Source organism: Macrobrachium nipponense, chromosome 30 (genome assembly GCF_015104395.2).
Source record: "Macrobrachium nipponense isolate FS-2020 chromosome 30, ASM1510439v2, whole genome shotgun sequence".
Lineage (NCBI taxonomy): Eukaryota > Metazoa > Arthropoda > Malacostraca > Decapoda > Palaemonidae > Macrobrachium > Macrobrachium nipponense.
Genome location: NC_087218.1, coordinates 6936259 through 6950804, shown reverse-complemented (window position 1 = coordinate 6950804; position 14546 = coordinate 6936259). Strand labels below are relative to the sequence as shown.

At 37.2% G+C, this 14546-nt stretch overlaps 1 protein-coding gene across 1 annotated transcript in view; it reads left to right on the top strand.

The window, feature by feature from the left end:
• Positions 1-14546, top strand: part of LOC135202242 (uncharacterized) — a 764586-nt gene that overhangs the window by 50745 nt on the left and 699295 nt on the right. The gene's annotated exons all lie outside the window — the stretch shown is intronic.

Below are 14546 nucleotides of genomic sequence, written 5' to 3'. Positions count from 1 at the left end.
TTGCTCATAGAGCAGCCCGTAGGATGGACGGGCGATTGAGATGTTGCCCTTCGCGTTTCTCTAGAGATGAGGCTGTCCTACCTGACATGGGATTCGAACCCTTGTTATCTGGCTATAGTGAGGCAAGTGTCCGTCGTGATGCTATTAGCCAGTATGAGGATGAGGATCCGCACCAACGTAACATTGCATTAAGAATAGGACGATCTTATATCCCTTCCATTCCTCCAAAGTCATCAAAGTAGTGAAATAAACTGGAACAGCGACCAGACAAAAATGCACCGAGAACAAAATGCCATCTGTGCTCCTGAGACCATTGCAGAATTGGCATCTCGCTCTGCCCTTCCTGTCATCTGAGTTAGATAACCGAAGAGCATATGCTTTAAAACCGTGACACTGACGTCGGAATATTTCTGAGAAGTTTCCCCCGCAGGCGAACTTGAAGAGAAAGTCACATATCCCAGGTAATTAAGTCGTCCCTGGTCGAGGTGTTCATAAAATGGTTAGAAACGAGATTATTAAGCAAAGAAGGTATTAATGTAGTTAATGGTGATAAGCATTTTGTCAGGAGACCCGAGGCCACTTGAAATATACTGATGTTAGATGCGAATTGGAGTAGGGGAGTGAATATTAAGTTTGCGGTTAGTTTTAATGACCTGATCTTGATCTTCGACTCTGAGATCAGTGGTGGAAATGCAGCGTTTTGAGAAGTATGCATAACAACTCTGTCTCTACATCAGGGGACTGCGTAAGGTGTTGGGAGGTTGCTAATATTCTTAACAAAACTTTTGATAATTAGGGAAGCGAGCTCGCCAATTGTTGTGTAACAGGTGAATGAAAATGAATTTGCACCGTTATGCAACCGTTTTTAATTAAAAAAAAAGGATTAATATGCAGATATTTATGTTTTTTGTCACAGTCAATAAAAACAATGGTTTCATATAGAACTTTTCAAGTACATATATATATATATATATATATATATATATATATATATATATATATATATATATATATATATATATATATATATATATATATATATATAGTTTTCAACAGCAAAACCCAGTAAACGTGTCAAGCCTTGAAAATTGTTGTCATATATGGGTCATTGACCTTATTTGAAGGCAAAGCTCCTGCTAAAGATGTCAAATATGATTCTGTCAAATGTTATTCATAGAGTTCCATGTTCTGCATCGAGACTTCAAACTGTCTGAAACTTGTCCCCAGGTTGATGTCTAGGCCAGTCCCTTACAACGCTCCTGATTGGCTGTTGATAAGCCAATGACAGGGCTGGAAACCCCAGTCTCTCGAGAGAGTTCACGTAGGCAGGATGTATGTTCCACCTCTCCTGAGGGTTGCTTTTGAAAGGCGTATCCCTCAGGAGAGGTGGAGCATACATCCTGCCTATATGAACTCTCTAAGAGAGACTGAGAGTTTCCAGCGCTGTCGTAGGCTTGTCAACCGCCAATCTAAATTGTCGTAAGGGACTGGCCTAGACTTCAGATACACGGGTGATGTGAATCTCTGTATTGCACCAGTCCCAGTAGTTTTGCCATGCCTCTAGGTTAGGTTAGGTTAGGTTAGGTTAGGATGGATTGGGTTAGGTTATGTTAGATTAGATTAGATTCGATTATTATTACGACGTTGGTACTTTGGGTGTGGGGATCATATTGAGGTGATTTTAAAGAAAATCTTACGGTTTGATTTTAAGGTTTGGCGTCCTGTTTTTTTTTTTTCTTCAGGGAAAGGTCTCAGTACTCGGTTACATCTCAGGAAATGCCGCCATGATCTCTGCTGATGGTTCTGTGGTGTCAAGTGTACAGAATGAAAGAGACGATGATGGGTTTTAATATGTCATAGCGTTTGATAACAGGGAGTAAATGAAACGCCGTGTGGTTTTGGGTAAGATTTTGAAAGAACGGGGATAATCCCTTCAGAGAGCAAGGCGACATGTCCCTCGGTCATTGAGGATAAGTTAAGAGAAAGGTGATATGTCCCACGGTCGTTGAGGATAAGTTATTCGCATTCATTTTCGTTCACATTTCTGCTGTGTGTGTGTGTGTGTGTGTGTGTGTTCTTGTCTGAAGGTCGTTGTTTTGTAACGTGTTGCTTCCAAAGGCAGTGTTGTGACAGCCTCTTTTTCATTATTTTCTGTCAAAATGCACTAAAACCTAAGATGCTCATGACTATTATTGATGAGAATTGGACGACATGGTACCGTTTCGCAACATAGAAATAAAGATAGTCTCGTAACAACTGTAGTGTGTTATAAATTGTATTAAAGATGGTTTGATTGATCGTTGGAAACTTTTAACATTAAAAATGCATTGAAATTTTAAACCATTCTAAATTGTTATTTTTTGTCGTTCTTGCTGCCAAACATGATGACGACGCAGCGTGGAAGATTGGGCACTATTTCTAGCTTCAAGTAGCCCCCTAGGGGGGTAGTGCCGGCAGTGCACCTCACGGGGTGCACTGTAGGTATTACGGAAGGTTCTTTGCAGCATCCTTGGGCCCCTAGCTGCCACCTCTTTCATTCCTTTTATTGTACCTCCATTCATATCTTTCTTCCATCTTGCTATCCACCGTCTCCTAACAATTATTTCATTGTGTAGCTGCGAGGTTTTCCTCCTGTTACACCATGAAAACCTACCTGCTCTCAATTTCCTTTTCCAGTGCTGAATGACGTCATAGGTCCCAGTGCTTACCCTTTGACCTAACCTCTTTATTTCATTGCTTCTAGCTTCAAGTGAAACAGTTTAAAGATATTCAGTTCTAACAATCATTTTTCTCTGAAACTGAGATTTTATCGTTATATTTCTACCAGGTGATTGCTTTAGTTCCAACGAAGGGAATATATGTGCTTCAGTTACCTATTTAATACCGAGTCTAACGTGAAGGGCAACAAAATACCTTCTAGTCAGTCCTGAAGGAACAGAGACAAACGAAGGAGAGGATGGGGTTGACTGGCCTGGCGTGAAAAGAGATTTTATTCCCATTCATTGAACAGAGGAATTGAATATAGAAAAGGCCAAGCACGGGGACCTACGAGGTCATTTTTAGCGCTGCAACGGAAATCGACAGTAAAGGTGTGACAGGAGGAAAACTTTGCAGTTGATCTATGACTCAATTGTTTGGAAAGGGTGGAAAGTAAGGTGGAAGAAAGAGAATATGATAGGAGGTACAGTAAAGGGTATGAAAGGAGGTGTGTGTGTCTGTGTGTTTGTACGAGAGAGAGAGAGAGAGAGAGAGAGAGAGAGAGAGGAGAGAGAGAGAGAGAAAGGTGTACTGACTTGATCTAAAGTTGCTGCATTTCTTTGCCAATTGGAAATGTGTCCACTGGGATCTCATCACTGCTCTTGACTGACAGAAGAGGAGCGTGACCGAGTCATTTCTCATGATGTCGTTATTAGGGGAAAAATATTTGTGTCATATGGGATTTTGTTTATTATTTATCAACTTCGGTAGGGAAGCCCAATGCCTTTGATATCTGGTTACTATGGTAACCAAGAGAGCGACTGGCACTTCTGTAACTTGATCTTTTGAGAATTAACGGAGAGAGAGAGAGAGAGAGAGAGAGGAGAGAGAGAGAGAGAGAGAGAGAGAGAGAGTTGTCTAAGTTCTTATCTGTCATGAGAGACTTTTTCCATGATAAATAATAGAGGCATAGTGAAGGGAAACGACAGACTGTATATGATCAAGAACCAGATTGGCATTATATAATCCCTGTTCCATCAATGTATTGAACGCTTCTCCTCCTCACTCAAATTCCCATTGAAGTAGGTTGGACTGGTTCATTCTGGATGCTCACGTGGTGCACTGCAGGCATTGCGTAATGGGTCTTTGCAGCGTCACTTCGGCCCCTAGCTGCAACCTCTTTCATTCCTGTTACTGTACTTCCGTATTCTTTCATCTGACTTTCCATCTACTCTAACAATTTTCATAGTGCAGCTGCGAGGTTTTCCTCCTGTTACACCTTTCAAACCTTCTATACTGTCAGTTTCCGTTTCAGCGCTGAATGACCTCATAGGTCCTACCGCTTGGCCTTATGCCTAAAGTGTATATTCTATTCTTCGTACAGGATTTACCTTCCGTTAGAGACATGACTGAATCGTTCGAATTTCCATATTCATTATTATATAATCCTTTACGTTTCTTGATTATGTAGACATTGTTCATTTTTGAATAATTCGTCATAATCGGTTATACCTGAGGTTTAGGTGATTCTGGTGCAATTCATTACTTTTAGTGATTTCATGCAATGGAAATTCTGGTTATTTATTTATATCGTCTGGTGATGTGACCCCATTCCAAGAATCGGTCCCTCGGTTATCATTCCGGTCGTTGAAATCTGATAGATAAAAATGATAAATAAAAAGTGCACGTTTTTCTTTGTGAAGACTGAACTGCTTCTATGCCTCAGCTGGGGCTCTCGCTCTCAGAATATTCCGTAAGACTTTGCTTGGGTGAAACGAAGTGGCTTTGTCTGTCCGTCCTCCTTCAGATCTTAAAAACCACCGGGTCTAGAGGCCTGCAAATTGGTTTGTTGAGCATCCATCCTCCAGTCATCAAACATACCAAATTTGCAGCCCTTTAGCCTCAGTAGTTTCTTTTTTTTATTGAAGGTTAAGGTTAGCCATCGATCGAGCGTCTGGCACCGCCGATTCCAATTCCGTAGGCGTCGCCGACTCACGTTCACTTGACTTCATCTGGGGAGCAACTGAACGCTGCCTGCATATTCGTGGCTGAGAGTTTCATACTGCAGCACATGGAGAGGCTCGCAATAATATTTATCAGGTTATTGTTCCTTGTGTTTTATTGTTGTAAATGCAGGAGGGTTAGGAAAGGTCTATGGAAGAGCCTAAAATGGTCTGAAAAAGGTGTTTTGCCTTCAGTTAAAGATACACGAATTTTAGGATAGAATATTTATGATTTTTTTAGTGGAATGAAATTGAAAAAAGGATAATGTGCATGTTAAACAGTACAGAAAAGTGATTTCTAATGAAATATAGCGTATTTATTTTAGTTTTCGTTCGTGAAACAAGGATCTATTTGACCGTTAGTTTTAGCACGTTTTAATTTACTATGATTTAGGAATATAATGTTTACAACTTATGCGTGAGGGGAAAACCTTGTACGCGTCTCGAGTAAGCTGGAGGTCGGATCACCACAAGAACACGGAGAACTTATTAATGAAAGGTAATGACTTGACAACGGGATGTACCACCGATGAACTTACTTGTTTTTATATTGGATCCTCAGAAAGTATAATTTCGTACATAAACATAATCTGTGTTCATTTCAGATGTTAGTAGCCGATCATACTCGATAAAATGGCGACGTATTAAGTTTTAGGAAGGAAATGTCAAAAAAAAAGGAACTGTTCCTAAGATCTTTATGAGATTCTAATAATGTACATCTGCGCATATTTCAAGTTTAAAAAAAAATTAAGTTTGTTGTAATTTTTGTGAAACCAATAAGAGGAATTGCTCTGTTGAAAGTGTAAATAAAAGTTATATTTAATTTCTTGTATAAATACATTGCTTTGTTCAGTGTAGTGTTATTAGTGTTGTGGCGCCTGATTCATAATTCTTCTTGTTGTTTTTTTCGTTTGTGTTTAGCTCTTGATATAATTTGTTGATGCTTTATGGTTTTTTAATTGCTTTATGCGTTTTTTAAAACCGTTATTGTATCTGTTATATAGCATTATCATTATTACCGAGTTCAGTCCGTATTGGTAAGTTCCAATAATGAGCAGCTGAAGGTCAGGAGGAAAATGGAGGAAAGCGGTGCGGTTTGATCCTCGTAGGCGATTCCTAAGCAACCAGAAGGACGTCGGGATGAAGAAGAGGCCCCGAGGAGGATGACGGTGCTGGAGGCTGCTGGCTGGTCTGACGGAAAGCGTTGCCATGACAACGGGCGCTTTGGCTTTCAAGAGATGTTTTTCTTACTTAATCTGGACTTTTTTTTTTTTTCTTGTCCAGCTCCCTGTGTCGTTCTGCTTCGACTTTGGTCAGCTGATTTTATTATTATTATTATTATTATTATTATTATTATTACAGAACGGGTAATTTGCAAGGAACGGGAAATAATAATGGTGACTTTCGTCGTTTCTTTTAAGGGTTATGTTTGTTAAGGATTTTCGTGCGGAGAGAGAGAGAGAGAGAGAGAGAGAGAGAGAGAGAGAGAGAGAGAGAGATTCGTATGATTTTTCCAACCCCTATTTTGCCATGTAGGCTTCTCTTCCAGATATTTATTTCAATTGGTGTTGCAAATATTATTTGGCCCGTGTATGCGTTCGGAACTCATTTGCCCTGCCTTCGTTGACAAGAGTTATTTTGTTTCTTTATATAGTCCTTTTTTACATTTTGTTTCTTTACATAGTCCTTTTTTATCTTTTGTTTTTGTACATAGTCCTTTCTTTTATATTTTGTGTCTTTACATGGTTCTTTTTTATATTTTATTTACAAAGTCCTTTTTTATATTTTGTTTCTTTACAAAGTCCTTTTTTATATTTTGTTTCTTTACAAAGTCCTTTTTTTATATTTTGTTTCTTTACAAAGTCCTTTTTTTTATATTTTGTTTCTTTACAAAGTCCTTTTTTTATATTTTGTTTCTTTACAAAGTCCTTTTTTTATATTTTGTTTCTTTACAAATTCTTTTTTTTTATATTTTGTTTCTTTACAAAGTCCTTTTTTTAATATTTTGTTTCTTTACAAAGTCCTTTTTTATATTTTGTTTCTTTACAAAGTCCTTTTTTATATTTTGTTTCTTTACAAAGTCCTTTTTGTATATTTTGTTTCTTTACAAAGTCCTTTTGTATATTTTGTTTCTTTACAAAGTCCTTTTTTTTTATTTTGTTTCTTTACAAAGTCCTTTTTATATTTTGTTTCTTTACAAAAGTCCTTTTTTTATTTTATTTTGTTTCTTTAGAGAACAGTCCTTTTTTTATATTTTGTTTCTTTACAAAGTCCTTTTTTATATTTTGTTTCTTTACAAAGTCCTTTTTTATATTTTGTTTCTTTACAAAGCCTTTTTAGAATTTTTTCTTTTACAAAGTCCTTTTTTATATATTGTTTCTTGTACAAAAGTCCTTTTGGTATTTTGTTTTTACAAAGTTTTTCCTTTTGTTGTTTTTTATTTTGTTTCTTTACAAAGTCCTTTTTTTATATTTTGTTTCTTTACAAAGTCCTTTTTTTTATATTTTGTTTCTTTACAAAGTCCTTTTTTTATATTTTTGTTTTTCTTTAAAAAGGTCCTTTTTATATCTTTGTTTCTTTACAAAGCCGTTTTTTTATATTTGTTTCCTTTTACAACGATCCTTTTTTATTATTTTTTTTTTTTTTTTTTTTGGTTTTCTTACAAAGTCCTTTTTTTATATTTTGTTTCTTTAAACAAAGTTCCTTTTTTATTTTTTTTATTTTTGTTTCTTTACAAATTTTTTTCTTTTCTTTTCTTATTTTGTTTCTTTGTACAAAAGTCCTTTTTTATATTTGTTCCTTACAAAGTCCTTTTATATTTTGTTTCTTTATAAAGGTTCATTTTGATATTTTGTTCGTTAACAAAGTCCTTTTATATTTTTGGTTCTTTACCAAATTATTTTGTTATACTTTTTTTTTTCTTTGACAAGCGTTTCCTTTGTGTATATTGGTTTTCTTTACAAAGTCCCTTTGTATATTTTGTTCGTTACAAATTATTTTTTTCCTTTTTCTTTACAAAGTCCTTTTTTATATTTTGTGTCTGTACAAAGTCCTTTTTATTATTTTGTTTCTTTCAAAGTCCTTTTGTATATTTTTTTCTTTACAAAGTCCTGTTTTATACTTTTATGTGTTCTTCTACCAAAGTTCCTTTTTTATATTTTGTTTCTTCAAAGTCATTTTTTTTATATTTTGTTTCCTTTACACAGTCCTTTTTTTATATATTATTTTCTTTACAAAGTCCTTTTTTATATTTTGTTTCTTTACAAAGTCCTTTTGTATATTTTGTTTCTTTACAAATTATTTTTTTTATATTTTTTTTCTTTACAAAGTCCTTTTTTATATTTTGTTTCTTTACAAAGTCCTATTTTTATATATTGTTTCTTTACAAAGTCCTTTTGTATATTTTGTTTCTTTACAAAGTCCTTTTTTATATTTTGTTTCTTTACATAGTCAGTTTTTATATTTTGTTTCTCTACATACTTATTTTTTTCATTTTGTTTTTTTCCGTTGTCCTTTTCGTTTCAGTTGATTTTATATTATAATTCATAATATTTTATTTCATTGCAAATTTTGTCTGCCTCACATTTCCTGTTTGTGTCGCTTTCAGCTGACCTACTGGTAAGTGGCCATTCATTCCCCCCCTGTCAATAGTGTCTTCATCAACGAGCTATTGTTATCTCGCCATCAAATTGCTGGTCCAAGTTGTTGACGTGGCTGACTGATCATAGGATCTTTAGCGGCACTCTTTCATTTTTTTTTTATTTGTCGTTACCTTAACGTCTTTGGTTTTTAATGGCTGATTTTCTATGCATTAAAGAACATAAGGCCGAGTGATGTTTTGAACTTGGGGGCGGAGAGGAATTCACAGAAGTGGTGACATAACCGAGAATGATGAATGATAATTCAAAGAGCACACCACCCGGTTGACGTCGTGGGAATTGGAGGAAGGAGCCTTAGCGCAGTGTCTGCTCAAGGCCTTTTGTGGGCCTTTGACGCATCAGAGGAAAGTGTCCCCAAGAGAAAGGCGTTGTTATTTCTGTTATTTTTTCGTCATTTTGCAAAATCTGGATCATGTTTCCTGCTGTTGTTTGGAAAGGATGGGTGAAATAAGGGTTAATTTAGGATACTAAGATGTCGAGCGCCTCAATGGCGTGATCGGTATGGTCTTGACCTGCCACCTCGGTTGCCTCGGTGGCCGCGAGTTCGATTCTCGGGCATTCCATTGAGGATAGAAGTTCACGCTCGACGTGGTTCGGAAGTCACGTAAAGCCGTTGGTGTCACACATTTTACTGTCAGTTTCCCTTTCAGCGCTGAATGACCTTATGTGTCCCAGTGCTTGGTTCTTTGGCCTAAACGCTATATTCAATTCAAGCTTCTAAGGATTCCATGGGGGTGTTAGGTCAGGAATGGCTTTGAGAACAAGCACTGTATCCTTTGATAATATAATCTGCAGATTTTGAGAGACGTAAGTTCAAGATACAGATGAAAGCATACATGGATAGTTCAATCTTCGCGTCGACATCCAGAATGGCAGGAGGGAAAAAATTAGTATATAAATAAATAAATAAAAATAAAACACAAACACACACTAGTATGGTAATGGTATGGTTGTCAAATTGTTCTTCCCCATGGTAATTGCCCCCTGCAGTTGTCTCAATTATCACTAATATTTTGTTTATATATATGGGAAAACTCTGACATATTTCGAAGCGAATCATCGCCGAATCTACGTAATTATATGTCCAGATAGATGTGTATAGAGACGAACCGGTATGATTCTTATTTACCTTATGAAAGTCATGTGTTGAGTGCGTTGACAGTCACGGCGGCTCCTGCGCATTGAGTCTGAATGTTTGACAAGCCTTCACGTCTGAACGTTATCCATTGTTTCCTCTCTCCTGACCTTTGTTATTGCGCCGGATATCCCCGTGTATAGAATGGGCACGTTCATTTGCCTCTTATCAGATATAATCGCTGCGGAGTCCTCGTCTTCGACGCGTCATTCCCCAAGGTGAAACGGGGTCATGTCATATGTGGTACTGAGTTTCTTTGTTTTTTTCAGTTTATTGTTTTATTGTATTGTTTACTAATATTTTTGTTATATTATTACGTTTTATTACGTACTGTAATGTTCTTTTTTGCAGTTTATTACTTTGTTTTTCAGTTTGTTATTGTTTACTATAATATATTTTTTACAGTTTATTACGTTTTACTGTAATATTCTTTTTTTTACTATAATATTTTTTTACAGTTTATTACGTTTTACTGTAATATTCTTTTTTTTTTTTTTTACAGTTTATTACTTTTTGTTGTAATATTTTTTTTGCAGTTTATTACGTTTTACTGTAATATTTTTTTTTTTTTTTTTACAGTTTATTACGTTTTGTTGTAATAATTTTTTTACAGTTTATTACGTTTTACTGTAATATTTTTTTTTTTACAGTTTATTACGTTTTACTGTAATATTCTTTTAATAAGATTGAACATCAGTCGGCTGTTTTTAACAAGTGTTTATAGTTGTGTGTTTAAAACTCTTCTTTACTAAACTAAAGATATGATGGTGATATCGGTTCTAAAAAAATTAATTTAATTAAAATCAGAAAAAAACTATAGTGTCATTAGCTTGAAGCATCATTAAAAATCAGGACAAAGCTGTAGTGCCATTAGCTAACTATTTCCTCGCAAAGCATCATGAAGAATAAGAAAAAAGCTATGGTGCTATTAGCTTAACTATATCCTCGCAAAGCATAATTATTTGAATGCGCGTCAGGACATCAAAGCTGGTTTACTGTGGACCTCATGAAAGAAATCGCAATACATACACATTTTGTCGCAGATCACAGGTTAAAAAAAAAAGTTCAACATGAGAACAACGTGGATTCAGGATTTCTAACGTAGGACTTTGAAAAGATTTGTTAGGAAAACAAATTAAAAAAAAATTATTACAGCATAGTGTAACCGGAATTTCTCTCTCTCTCTCTCTCTCTCTCTCTCGTCCTCTCTTGTTCATCTTCTCACGATACTGAGCGCTCTCTTCTTCATGTCTTCTCTCCTCTCATCTCACACACACATATATATCTATATATATATATATATATATATATATTATAATATATATATATAGTATATATATATATGAATGTATAATTATATATATTATATATATAATATATATAATATATATATATATGTGTGTGTGTGTGTGTGTGTGTATATATATATAATATATGTGAGTATGTACTTCATCTGGAAAATATTTCGGTTTTTCTTATTTATTCAAATCATCTGCCAGCTTGCTGAATAACCTTGGAAATGTGAGCTCTGAGGACGGTTTTCCTTCATCATTTGTTACGTCATGGTTCCATTAGCTTATATATTCCTCCTTGCTCAGCCATGCAGTTAGTTCCTTGACGTGGAATGGCTCTTTGATGGAGGAGAGTGACTGGAAACGTCTCCTCTCAGTATTTTGGTTCCACACTCGATTGCGAGTCGGTCGAGATGCACTTTACGCTCTTTCTGGAGGTGCAGTGGAAAAACTATAGTAGATTCACATCAACCGTAGTTCCACTTTGGACGAGTGGATTTCGCGCTCGGCTACTAATCCGGTGGTACGAAGTTCGATTCTCGGCTCGGCCAACGTGGAACCAGGGGAATTTATTTCTGGTGATAGAAATTCATTTCTCGATATTATGTGATTCGTATCCCACAATAACCTGTAGGTCCCGTTGCTAGGTGACCAATTGGTTCCTAGCCACGTCAAAATATCTATCTAATCCTTCGGGGCAGCCCTAGGAAAGCTGTTAATCAGCTCAGTGGTCTGGTTAAACGAAGATATACTTAACTTAATATCAACTGTGCATCTGGCGTCTAGACCCGTCCCATACGACGCTCTTGATTGGTTGTTGATAAGCCAATCACAGGGCTGGGAACTCTCAGTCTCTCTCGGGAGTTCACATAGGCAGGATGTATGTTCTACCACCTCTCCTGAGGGATACGTCTTTACAAATTATCCCTCAGGAGAAGTGGTACATACATCCTGCCTGTGTGAACTCTCGAGAGAGACTGAGAGTTTCTAGCCCTGTGATTGGCTTACCAACAGCCAATCAGGAGCGTCGTAAGGGAGTGGCCTAGACATCGGGTGCACGGTTGATGTGAATCTACTATAGTTGTTTTGATTGGAGGACTACTTATTCATGCTTTTGAAGTTTTAAAGAGTTTAATTACAATACTGCAAGATGTTCACTCAACCAGATTGCAAAATACGAGACCGTGTCTTCACAAACGTTTTTTTACTTTTTCATCGGCGAACTTGATTATTACCATTATAGCGGCATTATTAGTAAACAACCAATTGCTGCTCGGGTTCATAAAACGCTCAGTGTGTTATCTCGGGTTGTTTGGCTAAAGTAGTATTTATTTCTTGTCCATGTTTCTGCGTACTACTTGGCCTATAGGCGGATTCATCTCATTTCTCCACCCGCGGGTGAAGATGTGGCACACGCGCATGCGCAGATCGTAATTGGTAAAAGATCAACGTTTCCGTGGTTGGTATGGTCTTTGCCTGCCACCTCGGTGGCCGCGAGTTCGATTCTCTGGTATTCCACTGAGGGGTCAGAGATGTGTATTTCTGGTGATAGAAGTTCACTCTCGACGTGGTTCGGAAGTCGCGTAAAGCCGTTGGTCCCGTTGCTGAATATCCAAAGGTTCATGCAACGTAAAAACACCATACAAACCGAGATCTTTGGCTTATTGTGATGAACATGAAAGCTTTTCCGCACAAGAAAGGTGAACTTGTATCAAACGTTGTCCTCTGATCAAACACGAACAACCGACGGACTTTCAATAAGTTTGTTTTATCTGTTTGTTTTATCTCATTGGTATAACTCAGTCTACACATAGACCAGAATAAACAAACTGTTCAGATCACAAGATTTCCTCGTTGTTCAAACTTTATTCATGTAAATTTTCATTGAAATACTTCATTATGATATCAAAGTTATACCCACGTCCGTAAACTGGAAAATACCCTTTACTGGCATTGACCGCTACAAGACGAAACAATGACTGACAAGCGAACGATATAGGACTATGCAAGGTCTAGCGAGTATGTCCAGTATTCTCTAGACCTTGAGCCCGTGTATAACAACTGAATTGGCTGTTATTTAGCCTAGAAAGAACATTAAAAGCAAAGATAGTGTCAGATTTAAAAACGCCGCTGTACGTCCGTCAATTGTAGCCTCATTCAATCTGCAGGATGTTTGACATTTTGGAGGTTTTCTGTTGTATCAGTATTTTTTGAAATACAAGACAATTGTAACTTTTCTTACATTGGCTTTCTCCCAACAACTGATAAAGTGTGCCTGTCACCTCGGTGGCCGCGAGTTCGATTCTCGGGCATTCCACTGAGGGGACAGAGATGCGTATTTCTGGTGATAGAAGTTCACTCTCGACGTGGTTCGGAAGTCACGTAAAGCCGTCAGTCCCGTTGCTGAATAACCACTGGTTCCATGCAACGTAAAAACACCATACAAACAAACAAACAGATAAAGAGGGAGCCACAACCATCCTGTCATCTTGGTAAATTAGTAACGGCAGTCGTCAGCGTTCGATTAAACGAGCTGCTATGTTTTTGAAGCTACGTCACGCTTATCGGAAACAGACGTGATAATACCAAAATCATCATGAAAACTAGTGGTATAATCATGCGGTTAGTAGGTACTCATTTCCTGTTGATCGCCAGTCGAGTTTTTTTGTTAAGAGGAGATATCATCGTTTTCATCTTGTACTTTGAGTAGCAGTGTTGTCTTCCCCTTCGTTTTGATATTTTGAATTGCAGTTCTCATAATGGAGGATTGATTTTTTTATTTTAAAGACTTGGTTCATTGCGAAATCTTTCATGGTAGTTTCATGTAACTCATAATTGGTTTCTCTCTCTCTCTCTCTCTCTCTCTCTCTCTCTCTCTCTCTCTCTCTCTCTCTCTCTCTCTCTGGTTTATATAATGTCGCCAAACCTGCATTTATGGAAGCTAGTGGTGAGGTCAAGAATGCGGAGTGATACACACAACCTTTGAATCCTAAATCTTGGCTGAATAGCATACTTAAGATGGGCGTTGGTTCAGTTATGCTTATATTGAATAGCAGACGCCAATATATTACATTGTACTTAATATGTATCCGTTTGCAGTAAGGTTGTTACAAGATTTGATGAAGTAACCTTGAAATGCAGCTATAGTAGATTCACATCAGCCGTGCATTTGATGTCTGGGCCAGTCCCTTACGACGCTCCTGATTGGCTGTTGATAAGCCAATCGCAGGGCTGGAAACTCTCAGTCTCTTTCGAGAGAGTTCACATGGGTAGGATGTACGTTCCACCTCTCCTGAGGGATGCTTTTGAAAAACGTATCCCTCAGGAGAGGTGGAACATACATCCTGCCAATGTGAACTCTCTCGAGAGACTGAGAGTTTCCAGACCTGTGATTGGCTTCTCAACAGCCAATCAGGAGCGTCGTAAGGGACTGGTCTAGACATTAGATGCACCGATGATGTGAATCTACTATAGTCCTTCCAGATCCTCTGCCTGGGTGCTCTCAACCAGTACAAGAGCCTTCCTTCCAAGGCTGAAGAAGCGCCACTGCCGAGTTCAAGATTATTCAGTCAACGGTTAAGGGACTTTTCTCTCTCAGGAGAGAAGAAATTTCCTTAAACTTATGCTATGACATTTTGCTAAACTCAAAGGTGTTTTGCAAAATGCCTGAACAAATGCTGCAGTAGCACAATTCTTAATCGTGCTGCTTAAGGAAATTTATATGTAATCTTCATCATTCTAGCCTTTCCTTTTTAGTGAA